The 16,356-nt window shown below is 45.8% G+C and overlaps 1 protein-coding gene across 1 annotated transcript in view; it reads left to right on the top strand.

Moving 5' to 3' along the window:
- The window catches only part of AASDHPPT (aminoadipate-semialdehyde dehydrogenase-phosphopantetheinyl transferase), a 48,864-nt gene that overhangs the window by 5,334 nt on the left and 27,174 nt on the right, over window positions 1–16,356 (top strand). The gene's annotated exons all lie outside the window — the stretch shown is intronic.

The following is a 16,356-nucleotide window of genomic DNA, read 5'->3' as shown; positions in this document are numbered from 1 at the left end:
TGGCCAATCAGAAAGCAGGTTTAGTGCATTGGTAGTCTAAGTTTTGCGCACAGAGGAGAAAAGAGAAGCATTTTTGTAACCGCTTCGGTCTTCTCCTTTCCCGTTTACATAGCACTCAACGAGCACTACCTTATGTACTAAGAAGCGGGAGTGTTTGTTCCACTATGTGACCCGGCGATCACATGACCATGAGGAGCGCCCTGGTACAGCAGAACTACAGGGTCCTAGCAGACCCTTATCAGCTCTGCCAGTGACTACCGTCACTACAGGGGGATGTTTTCCCTGTAACTGGGGCTCCTATGGATGCCCCAGCGACAGTGGGAAAGTGTGTAATAAAAAAAACCCCCAGAGGTCTTATATGACGTCATGGAGCACATAGATGGTAAAAAAAAATAGTTACAAAAATAAGTTTAAAAAAACTACAGAATAAACTAAAAATATATACATAAAAAAGAAAATGACCCAAAGCTGACGCCAACCAAAACCGTTGCCGTATGCGCCCTGCAAGCCGAAACCATGTAAATATACTAATTTAAAAAAACTATGAACGTTGAAATAAATTATTTTTTTAGCTTTTTACCCACAATTAAGCTAAAAAAACAGGAAATCAGTGAGCAAAATATTTAAAAAACAGCCTTATATATCAAGAAAAAATAAAACGCAGCAAAAATAATTTTGGTATCTGAAGGAAAAAAAATAGGGCAGTAAAACCGCCACATAGGCAAATCCCTAAAAAGTGTCCTAAAGGGGTTAAAGCACTTTGTGTCTTTATGTCATTATTTTATTCATTTATTAATAGTATTCGAATAGTCACTAAATATTCAGTAAACTTGTGTTAATGTTCTAGTCAGTTTGGTAACTAGCGTAAGTGCGAATTACTCTATTTACCTATAAACAGGAGCGCTTTTTCTCTTGGACCAACAGTCCCAAATGTAAACCTCACAGCACGCCATGTGATTTGCGAGTAAGATGCGTCTTTTTACCATTGCAATAGTTTTTTTTTTTTTTTTTTTACGTGTGCGTATTATGATGCAAATCATGCAGAAACGCATCACAATTGCAAAAAAATCATTGAAAAATCGAGTGCGATGTAGGTCAGATTTTCACTATCTTGCATCGCACTCGACTGCATAAATATGGTGTGATTTGTGCTAATGCGATAGAGAGAGTCAGAGATTACTGGGAGTAGAAGGTAATCAGAACAAAACTCTGGAGTTTGGGGGCAAAATTTGGGGGTTAGAGGAAGGTATATAACCTGCAGTTGTTCTTTTCTGCCATACCCCCTCCCAATTTGCCTGTTTCAGCCATCCAAGATGGCTAATGCACACTTCAGACAACATAATCCACACAAAGCAATGGACTAAACTTGTTCTCTGATTGGCAAAAGCTGCTCAAGTGATCAGTGCTGGTCAATGAGAGAGCGGTGCATGGTGTGCATTAGATAGCTAGGAAATTGCAGTGGCCATCTTGGACGGCTGAAAACGGGACCCGACAGCGGTAGAGCAGAGAACAACCGCAGGTAATACGCCGCTGGTCCCATGGCAGGATTTTGTCCTGAAACCCGAAGTCGCTTTTAGAAAAAAAGAAAACACTCACTCATAAAACACCACTTTTAAAAGTGCCACAGCTCCAGTGAAGCAAGTTTCTCTGGTCCCAGAAGTTCCTGCATCCGTCACCTGCTGATCATGTGACTGACTGAGGGTCCTTTTAGACGGGCTGATTGTTGGGTGATTAAGCACCTAACAGCTGTCCCAGCGATAACACTTTACACACGAGGGATAATCTCCCAGTAAACGGAGGCGGAGCGCGCCAAAGATCACTCCCACCACCTGTCTCTATTCACAATAAACAGGCAGGGATTCATAGATGGACGACTGCCTGTTTACACGGACCAATTGTCATAGATTTTTTATGCCTACCTAAACTAAATGACAAACTATAAGCAAATGAATTCTCGTTCGGCATTCAGTCGCTGGCAGCGTTTTCACTGAATGACTATAATTCTGTTTTGTGCCATCCAGCGAGAAACTAAACAATAATCGTTCCTTGTAAAAAGGCCCTGAACCATGGAATTCCCTTTAGGGTGCATTCACACGAAGGTATATCGGCTCGGTTTTCACGCCGAGCCGATATACGTCGTCCTCGTGTGCAGGGGGGGGAGGATGGAAGAGCCAGGAGCAGGAACTGAGCTCTCGCCCCCTCTCTGCCTCCTCTCCACCCCTGTGCACTATTTGCAATGAAAGGAGGCGGGGCGGGGCTAAGTTCCGAGAATTAGCCCCCCCCATCCTGCCTCTCCCCATTGCAAATAGTGCAGAGGGGTGGAGAGGAGGCAGAGAGGGAGCGGGAGCTCAGTTCCTGCTCCTGGCTCTTCCATCCTCCCCCCCCCCCCTGCACACGAGGACGACGTATATCGGCTCGGCGTGAAAACCGAGCCGATATACGTTCGTGAGAATGCACCCTTAAAGCGGTTTTCGGGGACTAATTTATTGCTGAGGATAGGTCATTAATAGTTGATTGGTGGGGGTCCACTGCTCACAATCCCTTCTAGTCAGCTGATTGAAAAGGCTGCGGCCTCCTCTTAGGCCACTAATGTCACATTTATTGGTCACATGGCCTGAGAAAAGCTCAGTCCCATTCAAGTGAATGAGTCTGAGCTGCAATAGCAGGCACAGCCACTATACAATGTAAGGCTCTGCGCCTGGTATAGACCGAAATGACAGCTGCACTCACGGAGCCAGCTGATGAGCAAGGATCCATAGTGGTGGACCCCCACCAATCTACTGTTGATCACCCGTCCAGGTCATCCTCTCTTACTGTTCTATACTATAGCGCTTTTACTGTTTTTTTACAGTGGTTTTTTTCTTTTACTTTTCCTTTTTTCATTAACTCTGAAGTCACGATGTTCATCATCCCTGTAGACTGTATATTAGGGCAGTAGATAATGAAAAAGACCCCAAAGGATTGATCTGTTCACCCGCTGCGCCTACGTGGCCCTTACAGTCTTCATCGCTAAAATGTTCAGGCTAAGACTAAATTGCAGCAATTCATCATAATGACATTTTTTTCCTTTGGAGATATTTTTCCTCTGACTCCCCCCTCCCCGTAACGTCGGGGTCTGAGCTGCAAATTATAGCCCTATAATGCAAGCCTTATATCATTTATAGCAGTGGTCCCCACCCAGCTGCTGTCAAACTAACATCAAAGTCCCTGGCAGCCGATCCTAACTTTTTATCTATTCACAATACTTTTTTATGACACACGGGCTGTTTTTATTTTTTTAACAGTAAATTGTATAAAAAGTAAATAGAGAAATAATTTTAATATATATAATTTAATTGTTCATTTAGGATGCCTGCACATGGGTGGGTCGGACCCCACATGCAGGATTCCCGCAGCAGAGTGCTGCTGATGTGCCGGCGAACGAATCGGCGCACATGCGCAGTACAGAGGTTGCTGCTCCATTGCTATGGCGATGATGTGGCTGCTGCGACCATTCTGCAATGATGATTGTAGAATGGCCGCGGGACGGACGGCTTCCATTGAACTCAATGGAAGCCGGCCGTACGTAGCCTGCACGAAAGCGCAATCGATTTCCGCTCGGGGGCAGGAAATCGCATATTCTCATAGCTTGCTATGGGCTGGATTTGCTGCAGAATCCGGAGGCGGAATCCCGCTCTGGATTTCGCAATGCAAATCCACCCGTATGTAGGAGGACTTAGGCCTCCTGCACACGGCAGAGACTGATTCCAGATACGAAATCCTGCTGCAGAGTCCGGCTCTGGCAGCAGCGGCGTACCTGCTCTGTCGCCATCTTTTCTGTACTGCGGATGGCCTCGGCGGCTCGCCGTCGCAGATTTAAAAAAAAAAAAAAAAATTTTTTTCCAGTCACCATCATAAGACGATAGCACAAAATCCGCGACCTGTCCGCAATGTTCATTATGGACAGGCCCCGGGTCAGACAGTTTCCATTGATTTCAATGGAAGCTGTCTGTGCGGAGCCCGAATGAAAATGGAGCATGCCGCGACTTTTCCTCCACGAGCGGAAATCACAATTGATTTCCACTTGTGTGTAGGAAGACGTGGATCTCCATATGAAGTAACGGACGATATTTGCTATGGATTCGCGGTGCGGACACCGACTGCAGATTCCGGAGCAAATATCCGCCCGTGTGCAGGAGGCCTCTGGTAAAATAAACTTTCCATTATAACCGGGTGTTTATAATAATATTGCTACTATTAATAATAAATCTTTATATAGTGCCAACATATTCCACAGGACTTCATAAGGGAGCATACGCAAAATAATACATAACATGCAATATTAACCCGGACTCACAAGTATGTGATAAAACGCTGCGTGTATAACACAACCGCTGTGTGAGCCAGCGTATCGCCGTGATATTTGACTACGCATGACAACGCATCTGATGCTCACTGTGGTGCACAGTCTTCCTTGTTTCTATTTTAAAAATTTCCCGCTCTGTCACTTAGCGATGTTGCATATAAACACCACACATATGCAATGCAATTGTGTATGTACAGCATTTAATAACCACCCATGGAGAACCACATATCATGTGTGCGTAATATGCAATGAAATTACGCTTATGTGTGCCTGCCCTTAAAGAGGTTTTCGAATGTAAAAAAAAAATCTATACTCCCCTATTTCTGCACAGGCAGACTCCTTATGGCATGTTCCCCTCGCTGATCTTCTCTAGTCCCCCGGGTCGCTCACCGCAAGCCGGCCGGATTGTTATGAAACCTGCATTCCTCGCATTCTTCTTCCAGCAGGTCAGGGAAGGTCACGTCCCTGCAACATGGCGTCCACTAGCTAGGAAGGAATGCAATCTATTGCAGAGACAACGTGCATGCGCAGTCTCTGCAATAGCTCGGCACTCCCTGCTAGGCTGTGATTTAGTGACGAAGTGTACATTGCCAGGCAGGAGGGAGTCTGCCTGTAAATGTACATAACATCAAAGGAAGCAGCAGAATCAGCCAACAGGAGGTGAGGTGACCCGGGGGCACTGCAGGAGAAGATCGGCGGGGAGAAGATGAGGTAAGTAGTTTCACAAGGGAGGAATAGGTAAGTATAGAATTTTTTTTCTTTTTTTTATGACGGAACCCCTTTAATCCAGTAAACCGTTTCAGCAATAGGCGTGAGAGTCCTGCTCAAAAAAATATTACAGACTATAAGGAAACAGAGTCACACAAAAGGCATAAAAACCTGTTCTGTATAATCCAGGGAGAGAGAAAAAACATACCTACGCCTATAGGGTGCTGTACGTATATAGCTGAAGCTATGTATTTGTAAATAAAGTGATAAGAAGTGTGATGGAGTGTGTATTCACGCCGGCTGATATACGGCGTCCCTCTCTATAGGGGGTGGAGGCTGAAGAGCCAGGAGCAGTGCTTTGAGCTCCCGCCCCCTCTCTGCCCCTCAGTAATATTTGCAATGGGAGGGGGCGGAGCTATCTCCCGAAACTTAGCCCCGCCTCCTCTCATTGCAAATAGTGCCGAGGGGCGTGGAGAGGGGGCGGGAGCTCAGAGCACTGCTCCCGTCTCTTCCAGCCTCCTCCCACTGCAGAGAGGGACGACGTATATTGACCGGTGTGAGTACCCGGCCGATATACATTAGTCAGAATAAGCCCTTATGTTCACTTATTTTATCTCCTCGCACCGTGGATAATTACTCCATGTGTTGTTAGTTAAGTTAGATTATCTAAGTCACAATTAGGCCTCGTTCACACGGGCAACACGGCATCGCCGCAAGAAAACCACAGCAATAACGCACCACTGGTCCGCGGTGATACCGCAATATTGTAGCGCTACAAAGACGCGTGACTTTGTAGCACCACATGCAAGGATTTTCGGGGGAAACTTGAAATATACGCCCTATCGCAAAAATAAGCTGTAGCTGCAGAAGAAAATAAATAAAACTGTATACATCACCTTAGAAGCGCTGCCCGGGGCTCCGCTGCAACTTCTTCCCGGTCCCCAGCATTATTCTTTTTCATCCCTTCTGGCTGGGGTATGAAAAATCCCTGCCTCCTCAAAGCGCTGGCTGTGATTGGCTGACGCTTAGCCAATCAGAGCCAGCGTTTGTTCGATGAAAGGCTGTGATTGGTTTATCAAGCGATGGCTGTGATTGGCTAAGCGTCAGCCACTCAGAGGCAGCGCTTCCAGGAGGTGTGGATTTTTCAATCCCTGTCCAGAAAAGATGAAAAAGGACAGTGCCGGGGACCCAGGGAGAAGATGCAGCCGAGCTGACAGCGCTTCTAAGATGTATACTTTTTTTAGCATTGGTTTCCTGCAGCTATGGCTTAGGTTATGGCTTTGACAGTAGCGTTCCCTACTGTCAAAGTTGCATTGCACCGCATGAAGAGTGCGTTTTCATGCAATGCATTAGAGAGGAAAGCTCTATAGGGAAACATGGGCTACAGAACCTCATGAGTCGCGGACATATCATTGAACCCGCGAGGTTTTTGTGTTGGGATGTCGCACACTCCAAAACATCGCACATGTGAATTAACCCATTGGAAAGCAAGGGCTGAATGAACACGCAACAAAATTGCATGTGTGAGCGAGGCCTTATAGATGAACACAATCAGACAACATCAATGCAGAAATCCATGTAATTCCAAAGGGTTCACTTGTTTTTTTTCTTTTAATTGTTTTTTTATGAATTCTAGGGTAAAACATTCCCCCGCAGTGACATTAGACACTAGTAGAGTTCCTCTGGGTTTGTTACAACCCAACAACTCTTCTATGCCAAGGACCACCAAGAGGTCACATGATCACGAGGTCCAAATGAGGCCGCGGCGTTGGGACTGAGCCCTGTGTATGGGGAAATACAACAGGAAAGAAATACGCTTCTGTCTTCTCTTCAGAGGCTCTGGCTGTCTGACAAGGGGGAACCCAACTTGCCCCTGCATTTAAAGGGGTTGTCCCGCGCCGAAACGGGTTTTTTTTTTTATTCAATAGGCCCTCCGTTTGGCGCGAGACAAACCCAATGCATGTGTTAAAAAAAAAAAGAACCGTTTAGTACTTACCCGAATCCCCGCGCTGTGGCGACTTCTTCCTTACCTTAGTATGATGGCCGCCGGGATCTTCACCCACGATGCACCGCGGGTCTTCTCCCATGGTCCATTGCCGATTCCAGACTCCTGATTGGCTGGAATCGGCACACGTGACAGGGCGGAGCTACGAGGACCAGCTCTCCGGCACGAGCGGCCCCATTCACCAGGGAGAAGACCGGACTGCGCAAGCGCGTCTAATCGGGCGATTAGACGCTGAAATTAAGACGGCACCGTGGAGACGAGGACGCTAGCAACGGAACAGGTAAGTGAATAACTTCTGTATGGCTCATAATTAATGCACGATGTATATTACAAAGTGCATTAATATGGCCATACAGAAGTGCTGAACCCCACTTGCTTTCGCGGGACAACCCCTTTAAGGCCTTGTTCACACTGGCTACAAATTGTTGCTACAAAATCATCTCTATGTTTTGTAGCCTGAACCCATTGGAAACCATGGGCCTCACATACATGCGTTTTGTAGTGCCACAAAATTGCGCAATTTTGTAGCCCGTGCGAATAAGGTCTAAAGACCTGTTGAATAACGAACCTGTAACATCTACAAGACCTGTTAAAATGTCAAATGGTAATTTAGAGGATTGCTATCCATCAGGTGGCGCTACAGAGTCAGCTTTCTTCCACTTAGATGAGAGATTATTTTTCCCAAGGAGCATTGCCTGGCCTTTAAGACTTCTTATGCCAACTTGGCACTTGCCACAAGGAGGAATGTTACCCCGCTAGATGTAAATCTAACACGCACATGGTTCTTAATTAATTACGGTTCAATCAAGGAGTCCAACCCTTATAAAGATGTAAGAGTGCAAATGAGTGATGGAATAATCCTCCACAGCGCCACCTATTGGAAGGTAGCTAGCCTATGGATCAATTTCTGATCTTTTAACAGGCCTTCTAACGTGACTAGCAATGTATGCCAAACCAGAATAGTCATTTATGTGCAGCACTTTTGGGGTTATTGCCCCTCATCAGTGTTCATTGGGATTGGCTTGGTTAGAGGTAATCAATATAAATCTGGGTGATGTATCTCCTTGTGGAGAGAACCACAATGGGTGTTCGGAGTCATATAAGCCATGCAAGTGAGAGATGAAATAATCCCCCACAGCGCCACCTATTGGAAGGCAGCTGCTGATGTACACTGGTGAGGGTCAAAACTGATGTATTTTACATTGGTGTTCTAGTGTGGCTGACATCCCTGGTCACGTTGCAAGGCTTGTTAAAAGGTCAGATATGGACTCATAGGGTAGCTATCTTTCAATAGGTGGCGCTGTGGAGGATTATTCCTTCACTCATTTGCATGGCTCTTTTTTCCCCAAAGACCTTTGTGTGGCCTATATAAGGCTCTTTCCTTTTTTTTTTTTTTTTTTAATGGCTTATGTAGGTGTAAATCAAAAAGTTACAAACTTTTTGTGCACGTGGTGCTTGTCCAGAATTCTGGGACTATTTTCAAAAGGCTGGAAAAAAAAGGCTTCTAGCACCTGAAGGGATACATGTACTCTGTGTATGTTTCACTTCATGAATATTTCTGGGATGCCTTGCGTGCACAGCCCTCTTCAAGTCATTCCTGTCTATCTATCTCGAGTCGTGTGTGTGACAGAGAGATAAAGAATGTTTTTGCATTTTTATTACTTTCTTTGTATCCTCACAGCTTCTATATGTTAATGATTATAGATTTTGATTCAGCCTTCGAGCAAAATGACTGATGTCGGTAGATAAAAATAGCGCTCTCCTTTATTCCGCCAGGGACGGTATAACATGTTTAATAGAAGGGCTTTACAAGTTGTGCACATGAGGGGGTATATCTCTCAGAGGTGTTTCCGGAAGGATTGTTGAGCACTCAAACACCCAGCTCACGACCGATGCCATTTATTTTCAGTGCTGTATTTAGAATTTTCGTCTCTTCCGCAGGTGTGATATCATTCTATCCCGTTCTCATTATCATATATGAAATAGTCCTGATTCTATCAGCATAAATAGCTCCAGGTCTATACAGTAATCTGAATAATGGATTGCGCGTGAAGATTGTTTCTGCCTTACATTGAGCACAATGTGTCCTTTTGAGTTATGTCGCGTTGGGTTTCATTTCTTATGTATCAACCTCAGAACGCCACTGGGTGGTGCTGTTGCTCCTTAGCTGCAGCAGATTGATTTATTTCGTGCTGCAAATGACATTTGGTTCGAGACATTTCAGCTAATATGCTTTGTTTTTAATGCTGTAATCTGTAAGCATATTAACTGACTTAAAAGGGAGTAACTTGGTGTACATCTAGTGCGCTAGGATATAGTAGACAACATTTTATGTCTACAGCAGAAAACAAACCCAAATACAGCGGTTATTTGTAGGGATATGAAGAATGGTTGATGTATATCTAGATTTGTTATACTTGGAACACAGTTGCTCTAATTGTCATTGTACATTACAGGAACGGTGGTTGTTAAGGCCTTTTTCACATCTGCGTCCAAACTTCCAGTCGGAGGTTCTGTCGCAGATCCGACTGCCAATACTAGAAGATGAAGCCCTGCATGCAGTGCTTTTTCTCTAGACCCAAAATCGGAAAGCGGATGGACCCCATTATAGCCGCATTTGACAGTCATTTCTCAAAAAGGGTCTGTGTCCCCGAAACGCGTTATACTGTCTGTTTTTAATCATTTATTAAAGAAGAGCCAGGTAAATTACTCATCTGAATACTATTTTATGAGTGATGCGCCTTTCACATCCACATTTTTTTTACGATTCCTGCTATTCTTTCAGTTTAGAAAGTCCTTTTTCATAACCCTATTAGCGAATTCTGAGTTAGTAGGGGGGGGGGGGGGGTCTCCTGTTCAGGATTCCCACCCCTGGCCAGAAGGGAGAGCAGTTACAAAGAACAGTGACTTTTAAGGCCAGGCATTTTTACCACAGTTTTGCGCATCCGATGTTGCGTATTTGTGTACGCAACTGTGTGGTTTTTTTTTTTTTTGCAGTGCACATTTGCACACAAGATAACGTGCAGCCATGGTCCCATACATTGAACTGCTTAATTAGCCTAATTAGTTTCACATGTTCTATTTCCCTGTGCAATTTATTTTCTTTTGCGCAACGCAATTGCACGCGCAAAATACACACTTGTGAACAAAGCCACTGAATTCTTATTGCGCTTGCAAATAAAGTCACGTGAATCCGACGTAAATTCTAAGATCTTGACATTCGCACTGAATGACCACTTTATTAGACCCCCATCTAGTAGCGCGTTGGATCTCCTTTGGTCTTTAGAACAGCCGCAATTCATCGAGGCGTAGATTTTTCCCTAAGTTACCGAACATTAGATTGAGGTGCTGACACGTTCTAATCAGCTGGCAGGATGGGTTCATCGATTTATCGATTGATATGTTGCAAAAGAAGTCTGGATTCATCTGGAGTATTGCCTGCATCTTTAGACGGCGGTGGCAACTGGTTGTCTGCTGTTATAGTCCATCCATGCTAAGGACCGATGAGTTGTGCAATTAGACATATTTGTTGTGGCACTAGCATTGTACTCGGCTGCAATTTGCTTGACTGTGCAGCACCTGTTCATCAGAACGGTTCTTGACATCCTCCGCTGACCCCTTTCTTGACATCCTCCGCTGACCCCTTTCTTGACATCCTCCGCTGACCCCTTTCTTGACATCCTCCGCTGACCCCTTTCTTGACATCCTCCGCTGACCCCTTTCGTTGACGAGTTGTTTTATGGCAACAGGATCACCTTTTGTTGGATGTTTTCCTTGGCATACTTTCCACAAAGCAGTGAAATCCTGGCCCTGGCTAGTCTAGCACCGATGACCCGTTGGAAGTCCCTCAGGTCTGTTCTAATGTGGATTCACACTGAAACTGATCCACGGAAAACTTGTCACGTGATTTTGTGCTGCGCTCCGGGGTGATCATTTCCATACAGGGAAGCTTCAATCGTGAAAGGACCGGAGTCTATAATAAAGTGGCCATTCGGTGTGCGTATGTCTACCACCACACCGTCTAGCAATGAGAAGCAGGTAAGACGTTGGTGCTGCACAGCCAGACCTCATTACTTCATACTGTATCCTGAGGGACATCTCCACATGAAGTTTTATAGTAATAACCAAGGATCTGCCGAAGAATGTAATTACTTTTAGAAGCTGGTTTTCTAAAATCGCTTTTAACAATCCATTGATTACAAATCTTACAAAGTAAAGTCATTTCCATTTTGTGGGCCGTATAAGCTTTAACACCGGGGAAGATTAACACGTACTTACGTGTATACTGTGTTAAGAAAGTGGCATAAAAAGGAAATTGAAGTCCTACTGTAACGATTAATCTCTGCTTTTTGTCAGGAAATGTTCGTTTTATAGACCACAACTACAATCCAAGAGGGGGCATTCCAGGACAAATCGCCCAAGGGGTAACGCCCAACTATCTCCGATTTTTAGGAAATTTTGCACATTTGCTCATTACTAGAATGTATAGAACAAAATCTCAATTTTCAGGCCCTCTGTGACCTTCAAAATTGCCCCCCTGTATAACGATCTGGTGTGGCATTGGAGCCTCTTGTTGTAACCCGAGTGGACAAATAGCATGGTCAGTAACGGGTAGTTATCAGTTGCAGCACAAAGGAGCAGGCAGGTAGCGTAGTCAGAGGAAGGCCAGAGGTCGGTAACAGGTAGGTAGCAGTTGCAGCACAAAGGAGCAGGCAGGTAGCGTAGTCAGAGGAAGGTCAGAGGTCAGTAACAGGTAGGTATCAGTTGCAGCACAAAGGAGCAGGCAGGTAGCGTAGTCAGAGGTCGGTAAAAGGTAAGTATCAGTTCGCAGTGTGGAGGAGACGGCAGGTGGAGGAGCTTGACTACTTTGTGGTAACTAAATAATCTTGCAGTGAGGAAGTGGAAGAGCCAGGCTGTTATAGAGCATCCAATCAGGAACAGAGCCTAGGGCGAGGAAACATGGGCAAGGTCATGCAAGGGAGCAGTCCAACTCTCTGAAGAGCTCAGCAGGAAGAGCTGGAGCCAGGAGCTCCTGTTCTTCAGGTGGCAGCTCTGATTTTTTTCTGACTGACTTTTAACTGTCATCCCATGCGGGGCTTTGCAAGGTTTCTACCAATCACAGGCTTCCTCTCACAATCCTCCCACTGTCTACCCGCCCAAACCCTAAGCTGTTGCCATATGGCAGAATGGCCAATGGTAGTCAGGTGATGGACAGCCTATGGGGAAATGAAGTGGTTGTCACGCAGATTGTGATTAATCCTTTCTTCTCCAACCAATAAAATCCTGTATCATAACTTCATAAAAACAGACTCCGGGCCACTGCAGCTGTCTGACCATTGGACCCCACCGATCCCAAGAACGGAGGTCCAGAAGGTGCCCAAATGAATGGGAGCATCAGAGTTTGCTGAGCACTAAAAGGTGACTTCACTTGAGTTTCTTTTTTTTTTTTTTTTAGAACGTGTCACAGCTCAGTACTTAACGTTTTGCATTTCTACTTACGGTTCAAAAATATTTTAGTGTTATTATTGTTACAAACACCAAAAATCACCGGTTCAATCATACATCGTCACAAGCACCTTGTGCAAAAATGATACGGTACAAATCATCGCACTATAAAGTGAGATATAACAACAAAGAAATCCAGTTTTTACCTAGGTAATAACGTATAGGCACGATGGCGTAGGGATTTTGAGCCCTATCTCTCCATATGAGAGACGAGGACCAAATAAGGGTGAGACAGCTACCAAAAAGGCAGGGAATAATTGGAAAATCAGGTGAGAGAGAATATTTATATACTGGGGGGGGGGGGGGGGGGGGGAGGGAAAGGGAAGAGAAACGGGGGTGGGTGGAGGGAGAATACCCACTGTGAACCCGTCTCCAAACAACAATCATAAGTGTCTTAACCCTTTAAGGACCAGGCTGTTTTGTACCTTAAGGACCCAACACATTTTATAGATTTTACACATGTGGCGGTTTAACTGCTGTATTTATTTTCCTTTAGCTGCTTCCTTTAGAAGTTATTTTTGCAGACCCCCCCCCCCCCCCCCGTGACATATATGGCTATATTTTTAATATCTTCTTTTTTATAAAAAAAATTTAAATGTGGGCTAAAATAGAGAATTGGAATGGGTTCCTCATTTTGTTTCGGACGTTTGGATATATAATATGTATGGTTTTTGATTGCGGGGCGCATATGGCGATGATGTTGGTCGGCGTCAGCTATTTATGTTTTTTATGTATATATTATTTTATTATGTCATTTTGTTTTACTTATTTATGTAATTATTTTTTTTACTATTTATGTCCCCCATGATGTCAAATAAGATCTCTGGGGGACATTCACGTGTTTTTTTTTATGTTATTACACACTTCTCAACTGTAGCTGGGGCATCCATAGGAGCCGCATCCATAGCTGCTCCAGTTACCGGAAAAAACATCCCCTGTAGTGACAATAGTCACTGGCAGAGCTGATCAGGGTCTGCAGCTCTGCTGTCCTAGGGGATCCCGGCAGTCCCGTGTGTACTAAAGAAAGGAGAAGACAGAAGGGATTAAAAACTCCTCCTGCCTTCTTGAGGCTTCTCAGCTGTGACTAACAGCTGACCACCCCCTCTGCTTCTGAGTGTTTGCAGAAGCAGAGGCTTTAATCCCTGCCGTATTTTTACTATCGTCTGATATTAAAGCCCAGGACCAAGCGCCATAAATTTACGGTGCTTGGTCCTTAATGGGTTTAATGATGCTTTGAAACCTAGACCACCGATTTTGATGCTGTAACACCACTATGAAGCCCCCCCCCCCCCCTCCGCCTTAGGAGAAGAGCGGAACTGTGAGTTTCTATTTAGAAGTGACAGTTCTCTTGTAGACAACAGCAGGTTTTCTACTATGATTTTCATGTAACTTATGGCTACGATGGTGGGCTTTGGATGGATACTGTTTGGCTTCATGGGGTATTCTATCCTCTAAGCCCTGCAGCTGTCTCAAAGGTAGAGAGTCTCCTGACCCATGGCCCCACCTGATGAGTCTGCTCTGTTGGCCGCCATATCTAGGTTCAGAGTCCAGAGAGGGGTGGCCGCACTTTTAGTTCTTTGGTAGTCATGAAAATAGCTGAGCCTTTACCACCATAAAGAGGGACTAGAGAAATGCATACATGCGTGGCCACTAGAGATGAGCGAGCGTACTCGGAAAAGCACTACTCGCTCGAGTAATTTGCTTTATCCGAGTATCGCTGTGCTCGTCCCTGAAAATTCGGGTGCCGCTGCGGCTGACAGGTGAGTCGCAGCGGGGAGCAGGGGAGAGCGGGCGGGAGAGAGGGAGAGAAAGATCTCCCCTCCGTTCCTACCCGCTCTCCCCTGCAGCTCCCCGCTCCGTGCCGGCACCCGAATCTTCAGGGACGAGCACAGCGATACTCGGATAAAGCAAATTACTCGAGCGAGTAGTGCTTTTCCGAGTACGCTCGCTCATCTCTAGTGGCCACCTCTCCGTTCTCTCTCAATATGGATGCGGATGTGCAAATTTTTAAACCATCATCGGATCATGGAGGCATGTTATCTTCTATATCCCTCTTCTTCCCGGTCATGTTCCCCAGGCTCTAGGAAGCCGAGGGGTCTTGAAGCAACGCTGTGGCGGTCCCAACCTAACTGAGGTACTGTACAATCACACATGTGAAATATTTATTAGAATTGTATGTCTTACAGTTTAGGAGGTTGGCAAATGTTCCCTTGTTTCTTCTTTTAGTGTCAGCCTTTCGTTCCTCGCAGACAAGTTACTGCTGGCCGCTTTCATCATTGGCGGTGTCCTCTGTGGGCCTGACATACGGACGTCTGTTGTGGCAGTCTTTGTAGTAGGAAAGACATTCCATGTACAAGTTGGCTTTTCTTCGCCTGTTGTCTGCGCATTGTGTCTTGAAGTGGCAGATGTAATTCTTGTTTGTGCCTCGTATGTTTTATTTCAGGAAAGGAAAGGATTGGACGGACACTAAAACATTTTTAATGAGGTTTCTCTCTCGGGCAGCGGGAGAAAAAAAGCGCAGTCGATGTTTGTTGACAGTTTTCGGCCGTCCCTTGATGCCTCTTGTATAGAGAATTTTATAGAGTTTGAAGTTATTTAATCTTTCCGACTGGATTTCACTTAACAGCTGATGTCCATCAAATTAAATTAAACGCCACTTGCTGGGTTCGTACAGCGGTATATTTTATTGGTACATCCGAAAAGCAAAACTCCAGATTGCATAGCCATCTACCGCAACAAATAAAAATTGCCTGAAGGACTTAAAGGGGCTCCTTCAAGTTGCCCCTCCAAACAGCTAATTGGTGGTGGGTGCTGAGAATTGGACCCACACCCTACTGAGCTAGTATTGATGGCCAGTCCTGGGTATAGGCCACAGGTGTCAAACACAAGGCCTGCGGGCCAAATCCGGCCCGCTGCTTCATTTTATGCGGCCCGCAGCGTGCTGACGGCTGCTCACCACTTAAGCAATTACCAGTTGGGGTGCCGCAGCTCCCCGCTGGTAATCATGCTGGCAGTGCTGATCCCGGCACACACCCTGATGTCAGTGTGCAGCCGGGATCCTTCTCCCCTGAGTCCTCTGCTCCTCAGTTCCGCAGGGGAGGACTCAGGGAGGAAGCGTGCCGGGTTACACACTGACGTCAGTGTGCACCCGGGCTCAGCGTGAGCAGAGGGGGAGCGGCGCTGACAGCAAGGAGGAGGTAAGTTGGGGGGGGGGGGGGACTATTGTTACTGAGGGGGGGTTAATGTTGCTATGGGGGGGGGTTAATGTTGCTATGGGGGGGGGTTAATGTTGCTATGGGGGGGGGGTTAATGTTGCTATGGGGGGGGTTAATGTTGCTATGGGGGGGGTTAATGTTGCTATGGGGGGGGGTTAATGTTGCTATGGGGGGGTTAATGTTGCTATGGGGGGGTTAATGTTGCTATGGGGGGGGGGGGTTAATGTTGCTATGGGGGGGGGTTAATGTTGCTATGGGGGGGGGTTAATGTTGCTATGGGGGGGGTTAATGTTGCTATGGGGGGGGTTAATGTTGCTATGGGGGGTTAATGTTGCTATGGGGGGGGGTTAATGTTGCTATGGGGGGGGTTAATGTTGCTATGGGGGGGTTAATGTTGCTATGGGGGGGTTAATGTTGCTATGGGGGGGTTAATGTTGCTATGGGGGGGTTAATGTTGCTATGGGGGGGTTAATGTTGCTATGGGGGGGGTTAATGTTGCTATGGGGGGGGTTAATGTTGCTATGGGGGGGGTTAATGTTGCTATGGGGGGGGTTAATGTTGCTATGGGGGGGGTTAAT

This window comes from Eleutherodactylus coqui, chromosome 1 (genome assembly GCF_035609145.1).
Source record: "Eleutherodactylus coqui strain aEleCoq1 chromosome 1, aEleCoq1.hap1, whole genome shotgun sequence".
In the NCBI taxonomy this organism is placed as follows: domain Eukaryota; kingdom Metazoa; phylum Chordata; class Amphibia; order Anura; family Eleutherodactylidae; genus Eleutherodactylus; species Eleutherodactylus coqui.
Note: the sequence above shows the minus strand (reverse complement) of the source record. Positions and strands in the feature narration are given on the sequence as shown.